Here is a 14,880-nt window from a genome sequence, read left to right on the forward strand (position 1 = left end):
AAGGCTGAGAAAAGAACTAGAACTCTATCTAAAGCCATTCCAACAGTTCTTAATTCTCAAGGTAGAAAATCATCTTCCTGAAAGTGTTTTTTAATAACAATTAAGGCTGAGGCAAAAGATTGTATTTTTGAGGGTGTGATGAGTAAAATTGAACTGAACTATGGAGCATATCTCAGCGAAATTTTCCAAAAGGGGATATTGTGGAACTTTCCAGGGAGGATTAGAAATTTGAGTGTAAAGAAAGGCTCTCGTCAGGGAGAGTAAAGAGTTCATCTTGGTTCACAAGCCTACTCTTGTGGAAAAGCAAAAATTAGGGGGAATAGGTTTAGTTAGTATCCCTAATGGTGCAGATCAATTGGTCTCACCATCTTGATGAAGGTTCGATTGCATAAGAGGATTGAAAGAAGAAGAAATTTCCAATTGCAAAGTCTGTGTTCATAAAATTCGTTAGAGATAGAATTTGGGGAAGCTTCTATATTCGCTATCAAAAGCCCAAAGGAAACTTGATGGAGGTTGACTTTGTGTTTGGGACTAATGGAAAGCGCAAACTCTGGAGCAGCCCTTGATATTTACCCTTTTGAACCACATACGTCGGTCACAGAAGATGGGTGTAGATGCAGATGACTTGTCCAGTTTATCCTGACAAAGATTCTCTCCACGACCGAACTTTAGTCAGGCTCTCCTGTCCTCTTTCTCAACTAAGCCTCAACTTTTGGGCTTCCATGTTCCTCTCTGCATTGTCTAATTTTAGCAAGAATCCTGTTAAGTTGTTTTAGCCAAAATCCCCCATCCTTGATATGTGATCGCCCTCAATATCTAATCAGATTCCTCATCCTCCACCATCCCCCAAGTGATGCCTGATCACCCTGGCCTGCCTTCACCAACAATCCTATTAGGTCAGTTTAACCAGAATCTTCCCGTACTCCTGATACTTTCTTAGTAATTTTACATCCACCAACCCCAGCCTGCTCCTTGGATAAAAATTCCCATTTTCCTTATTATATTCAGCATTGAGCCCAGTTCTACACTGAGGTGTCTTTCTCCTATTGCAATAGGTTGTTTTTTTTTTTAATAAAATCTGTTTTTACTGCTTTAACTCCTGTCCAGCTCTGGTTTTTCTTTGACAATGCTACCCAGATAATGAGAAGGCTGCTCTACACTAGCCGTTGCTGTTGGAGAATGGACCTTGCAAATAACTCTGGGCTGGACCTGATCACGTACTCCTCCGAATAGTTGGTTCTCCAGCAGGGCTCAACCAATGCTAAGTCAGTGCTGTGTTTCCCCTGTAGCATTTTATAGCATGGACCATCTTTATGTATTTGAGATCCAAGTAGTCATAAATATAGCCATTGGAAGCTGGGCTCTTTAGCTATAGGTACGTCTCTTATCAAACTTACCCAGCTCAGACTGCGGCAATATTCAAGTTGCATTTTGCCAGGATATCTAGGCCTTCACTAACCATATTTTAAACGATAGAATTTTTTTCATAAAGGCTAAAACTGTGAGGATTAAAGAACAGCCATCAACTCTGTGGCTTTGGCCAAGGGAAATGATTATTAATCTTTCTTATTGCCATGTTTTTAGCTGTGCCAATAAAGTGCACGTGTAAGACAGAGAAAAACAGAGACAGATAGACGGGGAAGAGAGGGAGGGAGGAATTAGGGTGGGTGAGCATATCTGTATAATGTTTGGCTATTTACATGTTGATGTGTCTGTGTGTCTGACATCTATGTGTGGAGGGAGACATGAAACTGTATGGTTGAGGTGAACAATAACATTTATGAAAAGTAATATTTCCCAAACTATAATTGTACCTCCCTAACTTAGAGGTCATGTCTTTGAAAATTTCTGTGTAGGAGAATTTGTAGTTGAGAAAAATAAAACAGGGTAACTAAAGTCAGAAATAACCAATTAAAACTGTTATACTCTTTTATTCTTTTAGATTTTATTTTTCCTTTTCCTCCCCAAAGCCCCTCCGGTACACAGTTGTATATTCTAGTTGTTGGTCCTTCTACTTGTGGCATGTGGGATGCTTCCTCAACATGGACTGATGAGTGGTGCCATGTCCGTGCCCAGGATCCGAACCCACAAAACCCCGGGCCCCCGAAGCACAGCGCACAAACTTTACCACTCTGCCGGCCCCCAAAGCTGTTATACTTTTATGTTCACTACACAAAGCAGAATAGAAACTATTATCATTCAGGATGAGATCAATGACGATTAATGAAAGCAAGCAATAATTTGTTTTATATATTGTTTCTGATGTACTATCTAAATTACTAGCAAGGCTCCCTCCCTTCACTATAGCTTCAACACGATATATGCACAGCTGTTGGATTAAATTGAGGATTATCAACAAGCTAACGTACTGTTTATAGAGTCATAGTGCACGGTCTAGGCTCAGATCAGCAATGCAGTCAGAATGCAATCAAAGAGATCATTTTAAAATAGTTTAAGCTCTTTGTAAGTATTTCCTAAAGTTCATGAAGGAAGCATATATCTACTGCAATGCTTAAAATTCTCCTTCCCTCTCTCACCAGCTTCTCTCTCATATAGTAACTTCTGTGCCTGTCCCTCCAAAATTCTTCTGTAAAACTTCATGAAAGTTTAGACCTCAAACCACTCCAGCACTCAAATTCTTCTCTCTCTGTGCACATTCCTTCTTCTAATAGTGCATGATGATAGCCCCAAAGATAAGTCGAACATGACAGGACCTTTTTTGTAGAGAAGTAAAAACTGACTAGACGAAGCCAGATTTATTTTAGTAGACAAGGCAGAAGAGAAAGCCCAGTGTCATTCATCGTTTAATGCATTTGCCATCTCACACTGAGAAGACATTTGTGTTTCTTTATCTAAATGCTTAAGGCCTTTCTGGTTTGACGGCTTGGAGATGCTGACATCCGCATGCCAATCCCTTCGTCTCTGCTTCCGTGTCCCCATATCCTTAGTTTGTCTCCATCAGCTTTTTTTTTGTATGTAACCTGGATCACTCATGCCTCTTCTAAGGACTAAGTTTTCTTCCTTTTAACATTCTTTATCTTTTCTGAGTCTTGACTGCAAAAGAAAGTGTTCTTTTTCTACTATTTGAAGTGTTCTTTTCTTCTTTATCAACAAGAGTGAAAAATCACATATGCTAGAAGGTCAAATTAGGTAATTGACAGAAATGTATACATAAATAAATTAACAAATTCTCAAGTTTTATCAAGGGGGAATTTTTTATTGAGAAATGACTACTATATTTCCAAGTCTGCCTTAGCTTATACAAGTAAGCTCTAGAAGATTATGTTTTGTTCAAGGCATTATTGCATTACTTGAACTTGGTTTGCACAATTTGCTATGTGTTTCTTCTGCTCAATGGTTGCAAATGCCCCCTTTCAGCTTACTGCAACAGCTGCTTCAACATCCTGTTCACAGTGGTGTTGGGTTGCTTCACGAATCACTGAAATACCAGAAGGCTGGCTGTGGTCCAGGATCTCGGTAGTGGTGATATTATCTGGTCATTTTAGATAAAGTTTGGCTTCAATTGATGGTGATGAAATATATTAAGGATAAGATACAGTAACTATGACAGATGAGATCTCACAAATATGCAACAGGCCACAATCTGCCCCTGTTCTCTAAACCTTTAGTTTTGTTACTAATCTGAAGCCAATGTAGTAGACCACTCTGCCTTCCAGCCCAGTGGATTTTGAGAGACTACTTCAGTTAGTGCATTATTTCACAATGCAGTCTGCCTAGGCACGTATGTGGTGATAGCCTTAATTCCGCTTTGGCTGATACAAAGGTTCAATGCATGCAATGTATCTGTGTATCCAATCTATACTACATTAACCCCTTAAAAGTGGTTGTTTGATGCTAAATTAAGTAGCCTGAACCAGTTTTTGCATAATTATTGCCATGCTTTGTGTCACATGCCCCTGGAAACCTGGCCAAAACATATTGGATCATGCATAGATCAATGCTTGACCCAAAGAGGACCTGGCCCAGTAATTTCTAAGAACTCTGCCAGTTGGAGAAACTGTTTTGGATGAGGACTAACACTGATCATATGACTCTTCTTGGGAATGTGAATGCAACAAAGGGGCTACAATTAGTAAGAGCAATAGAAGCAGACACCGGTGCCATAGAAGTAATGGAGACAAAGCACGGGGGAGAACAGGACTACAGAGCCCAAGTTCAGACAAAGACCGCCATTTACTAAGGCTACAAGGAGGAAGGAAGCAGGAAGCAGCCACAAATTCAACTTCCTTGATTGGCCGTCCTAGCCATTATGGCTTATGCCTAGCTATTATGGTTTATGTCCACCAAAAAGATGATGGATTTTATGTCATAAAGCACATTGAGCATGGCAACATCTGTGATGTTGACTTATGAATGTTTTTTCCAAATAACGAAAAAGTTGGCAAAACTTCTAAAGCTTTTAAAAATGAAGTATTTACTTCTATTTGTAAATTTTTGTGGTTAATATACATAACATAAAATTTACCATTTTGACCATTTTTAACTATACAATTTAGTAACACTAAGTACGTTTAAAACATTGTGCAAACTAAAGAGGAGCAGAGTAGGGGGGTAAGATTGGTTTGAATAACCTCCTTTTTATGGTAGTACTATCAGGGCTTTCGCTATTAGGCAAAATGTCAAACTGCCATCTTTAAAAAAAATACTTATGGTAATTAAGCCACTTATTTATGATTTGGCCTGTATCCTGTTTTTATCAAACTGAAAATTAAATTAGAATTTGAGACTATGACTATGCTGGAAAATATAGCTCTTGATCAGAGCAGTTTAATTCATATATATTTTAACTACATACATAGTTACTCAGCAAAAAAACATTAACTCAAGTTTTTTGTATTTTTCCAACAGCTGTTTCATTTTTTAAAATCAAGCGATTTTTAATTGTTTGATTGGAGGCATCTTTTCAAACAATCACAATTAGAGAATTTGAGATTTAGGAACACAATTTTAATTTTAAAATGATGCTTTTATGAATCATAGTGCTAGGGAGCACTTTTTTACTCTTTTGAGAGAATAAGTCCTGCATCTGTAAAACAGAATTGCTATCATTCATACGTATTCAAATTTCCACGTCTATTCAAATCTCTTAGATGCGTGGTGGCGGACACTGAAGCATGTACAGTTTTGAGGCCCCCCCTTTAAGAAAAATAATACAAATGTAATATTCAATGTGAAAGTCAATATTCATTCAGAATAAAAAAGAACCACAAGTTTACTTTTTTAAAAAAGCAACAAATATCACAAATATTACAAAATCCAGAAAAATGGGCTATTTTTTATTGATTAGTCTGACCCGTTTCTGAATTATTCCTTTTTCACTGTATTTTTGGCTATATACACTTTTGGTTTGCTTTTCATACGATGATAATTTTGTAATATCATACTTATAGAAAAGATAGAAAGATAATTCACTTTTTTCTCAAATGGTTGATCAGAATTTGTTTTTTCTATTAGCTCTATAGACAGGAATCTTGTAGCTTCACAAAGCTTTATTGCTAATAACACGTAAATGTTTAGGATTTTTATAGAATTTGAGAAAAATTCTATCAAGCTTCTGATTTCATAAACGAGTCATTTGATTTCAAGAAAGGTCATGTTTTCTTGTGTAGTTCCTAATCTTTTTTTTTTTTTTTTTGAGGAATATTGGTCCTAAGCTAACATCTGTTGCCAATCTTCCTCTATTTTTTTTCTCCCCAAAGCCCCAGTATACAGTTGTATATCCTAGTTGTAAGTCCTTCTTGTTATTCTATGTGGGATGCTGCCATAGCACGGCCTGATGAGCGGTATGTAGGTCCCCACTCAGGAGCCAGTCTGGCGAACCCCCACCGCTGAAGGGGAGCACACGAACTTAACCACTTGGCCATGGGGCTGACCCCAGTTCCTAATCTTAAATGCTCTTTATGTTGACAATCCTCGTTAACCAGGTTGTCACTGATCTTCATATAAGTTGTGTTTTTCTTTATTCCTCAAATCAATTTTTAAGTTCCTATTTAAAAATTTGCTCATTCTCATTATTTTCTTTTTCAATGTTGCTGCATTTGCATGTTTCATATTTTCTTGGATATCCCGATTCTTTTCCTTGTCTTCATGATTTAGACCATCAGAACTTTTACTATGAGATAACAAAAGACTTTTTGAGATTTTTAAACTTCTTTCATTCTTCTTTGCTTTGGTTTAATTTTTTTTCTTCAACTAGAATACTTCCTGACAATCATATTTGAATTTTGGTGGGATCAATAACTCTGAAAAAAAGAAACAAAATTAATCTAAAATTACTGGAAATGCATATTTTTAAACTGCCACTACATTGTACTGAGCTACATAACTGTGTAATCAAATTACTTTAATGCTACACGCACTGACTTATGGATGCATATGGGTAGGAGTTTTGTCACTGGAACTAGTATTTCATCAGGTCATTTCACTGAGTCAGTAGCAGTTTGCATTCTGTTTAGGTTGTGACAGCCAGCCTTCTTCAGTTTATGATACAGCAGACATGCTAAGATATAATCTGACATGTTGGAAAGCACAAAATGTGCGCCTTTACAGACAGTTACACTAACCGCTTAGCCCTTCAATCTGTGGAGTCTGACACTAATTTTGGGTAGTTAGCGTAAGAATACTGAATTGTAGAGCATCCAGTTGATGTGAGAGAATTGCAGGATTGCCTGGTGTCAGGAAGACCTCAGAGTAGGAATGATCCCGTCTCCCAAGGGCTAGACACACAGAATTACTTTATAATATTTTATTAAAACAAAAAAGCCTTTGAATAAAAAATAGATCTAAGATGAAAATAGGCTCAACAATCGTGGACAGTAAAGGAGAAGCTAGGAGGAAGAAACGAAAGTAAGACACAGTTTTACCTTTCATACCTGGTCCTCAGCCTCACGCCCCGTCTGCTGTTCTCAGGATCTGATGATCCACCCAATTCTTCACCAAATTGTCATGGAAAATAAGATGACTGAGTCAGAGGCCTGGCCTGTGGCTCAGTGGCTAAGTTTGTGCACTCCGCTTCGGCGGCCCAGGGTTTCACCAGTTCAGATCCTGGGCACGGACACGGCACCGCTCATCAGGCCATGTTGAGGCGGCATCCCACATGCCACAACTAGGAGGACCCACAACTAAAAATACACAACTATCGACTGGGGGGATTTGTGGATAAAAAGCAAAAAGTAAAAAGATTGCAAGTTGTTAGCTCAGGTGCCAATCATAAAAAAAAAAAAAAAAAAGACATTCAGATTTCACAGCGGGACTTTGTCAATTACAAGGATACAAGAATGAGAGAGAAACATATGAGTTCAATGTGACTCCCTACCAAACCTTAGCTCCTTAACTGGACTCGCTAGGTGTGCAATTTATAGTCAAAAAGAAGTAAAGGGATTTTCTTTAGGTACATTAAGCCATAAAGCAAACCGATTCTGGCACGTAGTGCTAACTTATGATACGTTAGCAAACTTGGAGAGTTATGTAAAAGAGTACTGGTAGTGCATTTTAAAAGGGACTACAGTATGTCTGCTCAAGGAAAGTAAAACACAAGGATTTTATCAGTTCAGTGAGCTTGTAACTACACACGTGACTAGGTAGTTTGGACTATTGTGGAGACTGATTTTTTTCTTCCTGAGAAAAGAGGAGAGGTTGAGTCATAGAATGAACAAGATTTTATGCAAAAGAGAGCTACATTTTTTTTTTTCTGAGGAAGACTGGCCCTGAGCTAACATCTGTGTGCATCTTCCTCTACTTTTATACTTGGGATGCCTGCCACAGCATAGCTTGACAAGCGGTGCATATGTTCGCACCTGGGATCTGAACAGGCGGACCCCAGGCCTCTGAAGCAGAACGTGCAAACTTGCTTGGTTATGGGTTTATAATAAGACCATTGGGCTAGCAGAAGACTAAATGATGTCACTTTGATTGATCAAGTTTAAGGATATTTCATTGGTTGATATAGCCTCCTTTTTTCCACCCTGTTGCATCCATACCAGGTTCCTTGCTGTTCTTATATGCACCAGACATGCTCCTCCCTCAGGGCTTTGTACTATCAGTTCCCTCTCCCTGGATCATTCTTCCTTGCGGTATCTGCCTATATTAGTCAGCTTGGGATGCTATAACAAAGTACCATAGACTGGGTGGATAAACAACATTTGGAGGCTAAGTCCAAGATCGGGTGCCAGCAAATTTGGTGTCTCGTGAGAGCTCTCTTCCTGATATTCAGACCGCCACCTTCTCACACAGAGGAGAGCAAGGGCTCTCCTCTTCTTCTTATAAGAGATTAATCCCAGCATAGGGCCCCACGCTCATGACCTCATCTAAACCTAACTACCTCCTAAAAGCCCCACCTCCAAATACCATCGTATTGACGATTAGGACTTCAACACCTGAATTTGGGGGGAATACAAATATTCAGTCCATATCACAATTTCTAAGCAGGTTCTAATTGCTCCAAGTGAGCCTCTTGCCTGCTTCTTCATCACTTCCTCTTCTTGTCCCCCTTTTTATATGATCTTACCCTTGTTTATCTCTTCCTAACTCTAGAAGGCAAATGGGTAAAAGACCAGCAGGAAGCAGATTGAAAGCTTAGAGCTAGTGGAAGAAAAGGGGAAAGTACCTCAGTTCCTTTCTCCCCTGGTATCTTCAATTTTTAATTCTGTGAGTTTCAAGAACACTTTACTCGAAATTACCAGAAGTAAACTCATATGGCTTGCCCAATGAGCTGTGTCAGGAATTTTTAATGGGAAGTGCTATCTCTTGTGAATTTCACCGGGTCATTGATATATAGTTTAATAATATCTTCTAAGGATTCCAACTTTAAAGCAGGGAACTGCTTCTTAAAGAAATTTGTTTTGCTGTACTTTAATGTGTATTAATAGATTTTTATTGAAATTATAGTAAATAAAGTTAATTATAAGGATGAAATAATTTACACCAGGTATTGTACACTTATTATAAAATATACATTTAGAATGATTTTATGCCATCAGTTACTGTTTAGTCAGGTTTTAAAATTTGATATCTGCTCAGTAAGTCTAGAAACCTAAATCCAACATAATTCATTTACATAACCTACCTTTCATTGCAATTCTTGTTTTAAAGAATAAAGCAAACCCAAAACTGCGTTTTGTTCTAAATGTAGAGTATGAATTATGACATTCTCTGTATAAATATCTCTGTTTATAGAATTCTGTGTCATTAATCATGATGCTCTTTGGTTAAATCAGTTATAGAATTATCATTTTACCACATTCTTCTATCAGTACCTTGGCTTATAGAGCTATGTGCCATTAATCATCCCACTGTTAGGTAAAATTTGCTTCTTATCAAGGAAGACTCATACTTGAATCAAAGAGAGTACCAAAAAACTTCCGCTTGACAAAAGCAGAAAATAACCTCTTCCATGTAAGGCTTGTTCTTTACAGCAAACGGGGAGTAGAGAGTGACGATCCATAACCCAAACAAATAATAGTTTTAAGAAAAACAAGCACAGGAGAACAGCTTGGAAAAACAAAAAGTTCCATCATTATGATTAACCAGACAATGTACATTTCAACGAGGTTAACATTCTTTCTCCTATTTCTATGCGTATTTTATCCAACAGAAGGGAATTGTATAAAGCTCTAGTTGCCGATGAACAGGCTTACACTGACACGTATAATGCTGTTCAGCTTGGAAAGGGAAAAGGATACTCTTAAGTTCACCAGCTGATGACTCACTGTGAGTCAAAACTGTTACTAACTCCTGGGTGATTTACTTGAGAAGTGTATTTCTAGTAGGACTTGCATTTCTTGGGCTCTAGCCTAGCTGGATTGTGAAGACTGAGGTTAGTTCATACAGGGCTCCGTGGCTTCCGCCTTGCTCTCTTGGATTGCTTGTGCTGAGGGAAGCCAGCCACTAGGCAGCATGGATACTCAAGCAGCCCTCTGGAAAGATCTATGTGGAGAGAAACTGAGGCTTGCTGCTAAAAGCTGGCACCAATTTAAAATCCATGTGAAAGAGCCACCTTGGAAGCAGACCCTCCAGCCCCAGCCAAGCCTTCAGATGACTGTAGCCCTGGTAGACATCTTGACTGCAATCGCATGAAAGACCTTGAGCCAGAATTGCTGCCCAGCCAAGCAGCTATCAAACTCCTGACATAGAAACTGTGAGAGATAAGAAATGTTTATTGGTGTTTTAAGTCACTAAGCTTTAATTTGTTGTGAAACAATAGATAAATAATGCATATTGCATTCACTATTAAGACAGTAAAGAGGTAGGCAGAGCAATAACAGTAAATCTGGAACATTCAATATTCAAAGCACAAGTGCTACTATGACAGTGACCCAGATCCATGGCACAGGGTCAGAGTACATTAGCCTCAAGAAACTCTGAGAAAGAAATGCCTAAATACGTCTTATGCAAAATGTTGTGCTTTGACTGAAGTACCAGAAGGAGGGACAATACAGATGAGAGGTTAGTAGCCTCATTTATGGAGAGAGAAGAAATCGATGACACTGAATTAGTTGTAACCATAAGAACTTTTCTAATATGTGTCTAGTATAAATACAAATCCAAATTATTCCTCTTGCTTTTGCAGATGGAAATTTAATGTGATTTCCGTGAGTCATGTTCCTATTTGTACTGACCTCTAGTCTTGAATTTGGGCTTTTTATTTCCCAAAAGGTTATTTTTAGCCATTGTAAAATAGGAACTATTTTAAAGTTATGATTTCTTGATCTATAAATTTAAAAAATTTACAATAATTCTAAAAGTGTGTTCAATTATTTTTATTCCTGCTGTGTTTATAAAATATAAATATTTACAAAAACAATAATTTCATTTTGCATTTTAAATTTAAAGAAAATTACATTTAACATTCTTCAAAGGCTGTTACTTTCTGAACTTGCTAAATAGATTGCAGACTTCAGAAAATCAACTGGGTTTTTAGATACTCTTTCTTTTCTTCCTCCTTCAAACTTGACCTTACGAAAGCCTACTCCTCACTTAGCTGTTAAGAGATAACAAATAAACCAGTTCATGAAATACACTCATTTCTGACAACTCTCAAGGAATAGCCATTTTTATAAAGAATAATACATTCAGTGGTGGCTTGTTGTGAAGAAACTACTTTTAGAAGGAGAGCAAACCTGCAAGAACTCAGTCCTGGGCATGAGGGTCAGCATGGAATTAGTATGTGGCTAGAAGAAACATGTAGACCAATTGGGCTTTGGAGTAACGAACGAGTGACACAGCGTGGTATTAATTCAAGTCAAACGGATTTTCATTCTTGTCTACCTCCACAGACTGGCACTTCAGGAAATTATATTCTTTGTACACCTAAAAATACTGTGGAATATAAACTAACTTTCTTTATTGTTTTTCTTTCTTTCTTTCTTTCTTTCTTTCTTTCTTTCTTTCTTTCTTTCTTTCTTTCTGTTACCTCTCTTCACCTTAACATGAAAATTTGCTGTTTGGTTTCTGTCAAGAAATATTTAAAAGACTTCTAAGACATATTTGGAGTTTCCTGGTACCATTAATTGAGTGCTTCCCACATGGTAGGTATTGCCCTAAGCCCTTCATCTAATGTAGCCAAGCATGTACTGTTACTCTCAGTTAACAGCTAGGGAAGATAGGTGCTTGGAAGAGAGAGCAGACAAATAACTTGCCAATGCCTCTCTGACAGCATGAGGGAGAACTGAGATTGGCCCCCAGGTCTGCCCAGCTCCACCGTCTGTGATTTAATTACTACACTATGTATTGGGGGAAAATATAGCTAACATTACTATAGTGCTTACAAATGTCAGGCCTTCTTCTGAGAACTTCTAAGAACAAAATTTATCTCTAATATTGCCATAACATTAAAATCAGTAAACTATGTCTAATCAACAACTTTGAATAAGAATCAGTCTTTGGAGACATTTCAATATTTTAATAATCCAAAAGCAGCCTTTCAAAATTACATTATATTTTAACTCATTTAAAACAATTGCAAAGATGAGCTTTCAAAACTTGTAGTTTTTACTGCACACACAAATAAAATGTTGTCAAAATTAATCTTTTTAATTTTCACTTGTCTAAGGGTAACCACTTTTAAAGATCTTTGTTCTAACAGGAATAGGTAATGAGAACATAAATTAATTCAAACAAATTTTTGAGAAAATGGAAATTAAATGGTTAATAGCTGATGATGTTTTTGTAGACTGTAAGGAGACAAAAAGGAAATTATGACTAATTCAGCTGTGAATGAAATGAACTAAAGACAAGGTGTGCATTTGTCCAAATCTGGGCTAAAAGTCAAGTTTGAAGATACACGGAAATTCCATTTTCCTGTTGATGAACCAAGTAATTAATAATCTTGATCTTCAAATAGATAGGTTTCCACTCATAATTTATCTCTTCAGTTGAAAATATATGCATAGCTTAAAGTAAATTTTTTCCTAAGAATAACACCTTAATGGAAAAGCACTACTTATTCAGCATTTATCATCATCAAATTGCATTTATTGACATAGCTATCTCTAAGAGCTTACAATGACGATGGATAACACTCATGCTTACTACTGAGAAAAGAATGTATGATTGCCTAATTCTAAAAACCAACTTGGGTATGAGTATGCGTTTTTAACGTAGACAGGAAAAGGAAGATGGGGGAGAAAAGAGAGACAGTTTCTATTAGAAGTAAGTTTCTATAAGTGGTGAGATCTTAAGAGAAATTAAAGGATTTTCTTAAATAATTCAATGAAGCTTGATTTTAAAGGTCTGAGCTTTAAAGGAATGAGAGGAAGGAGACATTTGAACAAATAACTCAAAACACATAGGTCACCACCAACTCTTTTTCTATTAGATTATACTACATGGTTTTAAAGTAGAAAGTATTGCGAACAGGAGAGAGAAAGAAAACAATTCCTCCCAAGCAGAAAAGTTAGTTGGGAGCACTTATAAGGGAAAATAATGTCTTATATTTGATATGTCAGCAGAAAAATATCCAAAATGCTAAATCAAAAACCAGAGCTAGGAAGCCAGAGAGATTATACATGACTGTTGGAATTTGACACTAAGAAAGGCTCACAGTCAGTGTTCTCCATAAGGTAGAAGAGAAAGCCAAAGTTAAGTAGTAATTGTTGTAAGTAATGACTGGGGAGGAAACAATTTTTTCAATATTCTATATGTCTTTAAATTATGCTCTAAATCTTTTTTACTTGGCAAATCATAGGAAACACTAAAAATAGGAAACAATCATGTGATTAGAACTAAATATCAACACATTTGTCATATCATAAATGAGATAGAATGCATTAACCTGTTAGATTGGCTGTAAAATAATAACCAACCAAATGCACGAGACATTTAAAATAACATGACTCAAGGAAGACTGCAAGTAAAAAAGCAAACAGATTCTAATGATATGGAAAAGAAGTGAGGCATGCAATATGAATATCAGGCAATTAGTAAGTCAAAGACAAAGACATTAAAGAAAAAAATGAATACTTTAAAATAATACAGAATGCAGTCTACAATAAATATCTCTCGAGGATCTTTATGCACCAAATCACAGCTTCAAAATTTAAAAAGCAAAGCTGTAGGAAATACAAGTACACATAGAAAAACAATAACAACAATACCTAGCTGAGCACATGCTAGATTAAGTAGATAGAAGAATAAGTAAGCATATGAAGGCCCTAAGCAACAATATTGTACAACTTATAGGTGGATATTGAATTTAATATTCTCAAAACAAAAACAATTTTTCAAAAGTTTCTTTAAGCATTTACAAAAATTTACCATACATTAAACCACAAAAATTCAATAAAAAATACAGAAACAACACAGAACACATTATCTGATCAAAAGGTAGTAAAATTAGAAGTCAGCAAAAATAGAAAACAACCACCACATAACATCCTCACAACCAGCTCAAAATTCAAAACTCTCTAGTTAAACAATTTTGGGAGTGAAAGGATATCAAAACCAAAATCTTATAATATTTGCAACATACAGTAATGACAATGAAAAAATAAAGCAATCCTTAAAAGGAAATGTTAGCCTTATGCACAGACAGTACTACACAGAATGAATGAAAATAAACGTGTTAATCTCAAGAGTTTGAAAAGGCACAATCAAATAAAATGGAAAAGAAAGAATTTTTTCAGTAAGAATTTTTTGGTTGAAACCTATAGATAGTAGGTCTGATAAATTTAGGCAGTTAATGAATTTATCAGAGGAACCTTAGGTAGCTCACCAACCCTCTGGCAGGACCCATGAATCAGGCATAGAAGCTTCACAGCTAAGAACAACATAAAAAAATCACAGCACTGAATTGAACATACAGTCACGACTGCGAAGTGTGGAAACTGCAGCTCTGTACATCGCAGGCACTGGATGTGGACACCACTACCCTCATCAGAATGGATTCCTCATGGTGCCGGCTTCAACATTAGTTTCTGTTTCCTGATTCTGTCCGTTGTGAGTCCATCTGATTGGCAGAGCTGAGATCACATGTTGTAAGGAAATCTGGGAAAGCAATCATCCCTCTGGCTTTTATTCCCGTAAGATAAAGAATTCCCCCAACATGGGCAGTGCATTCGAGGACAGATCAAAAATATGACAAACATCACCACAGTCCACTGCATTAGCTGCCCAACATTACACACTCTTTTTCCAAATCTGAACTTCTAAAAACGACATCGATAATAACAAACTAACATAATGCAACAATTAGACTTTCCCCTCATATAAGTGAAAACAGGTTCACCCTCGAATTAAAGAGAGACCATGTAAAATCTTTTAAACTACTACATCTAAACCAGCAGAGCCAGAGGGTTGGAAATCAAATATTTGGGAAGTGGGTCACTCCCACTTGAATTGCATTCCAGGACTCATATATTCTGC

General features: G+C 36.9%; 1 protein-coding gene across 2 annotated transcripts in view; it reads right to left on the bottom strand.

Moving 5' to 3' along the window:
* The window catches only part of TSPAN12 (tetraspanin 12), a 111,918-nt gene extending 97,476 nt beyond the window's left edge, over nt 1-14,442 (bottom strand). Inside the window, exon 1 of one of the 2 annotated variants that reach the window (XM_070264951.1) lies at nt 14,319-14,442. The gene's annotated coding sequence lies outside the window, so the exon portion shown is untranslated. The remainder of the gene's footprint in view (nt 1-14,318) is intronic. The other variant, XM_070264952.1, reaches the window with a different exon arrangement.
* Nucleotides 14,443-14,880: the final 438 nt, after the last annotated feature.

The sequence above is a fragment of the Equus caballus genome, chromosome 4 (genome assembly GCF_041296265.1).
Source record: "Equus caballus isolate H_3958 breed thoroughbred chromosome 4, TB-T2T, whole genome shotgun sequence".
In the NCBI taxonomy this organism is placed as follows: Eukaryota; Metazoa; Chordata; class Mammalia; order Perissodactyla; family Equidae; genus Equus; species Equus caballus.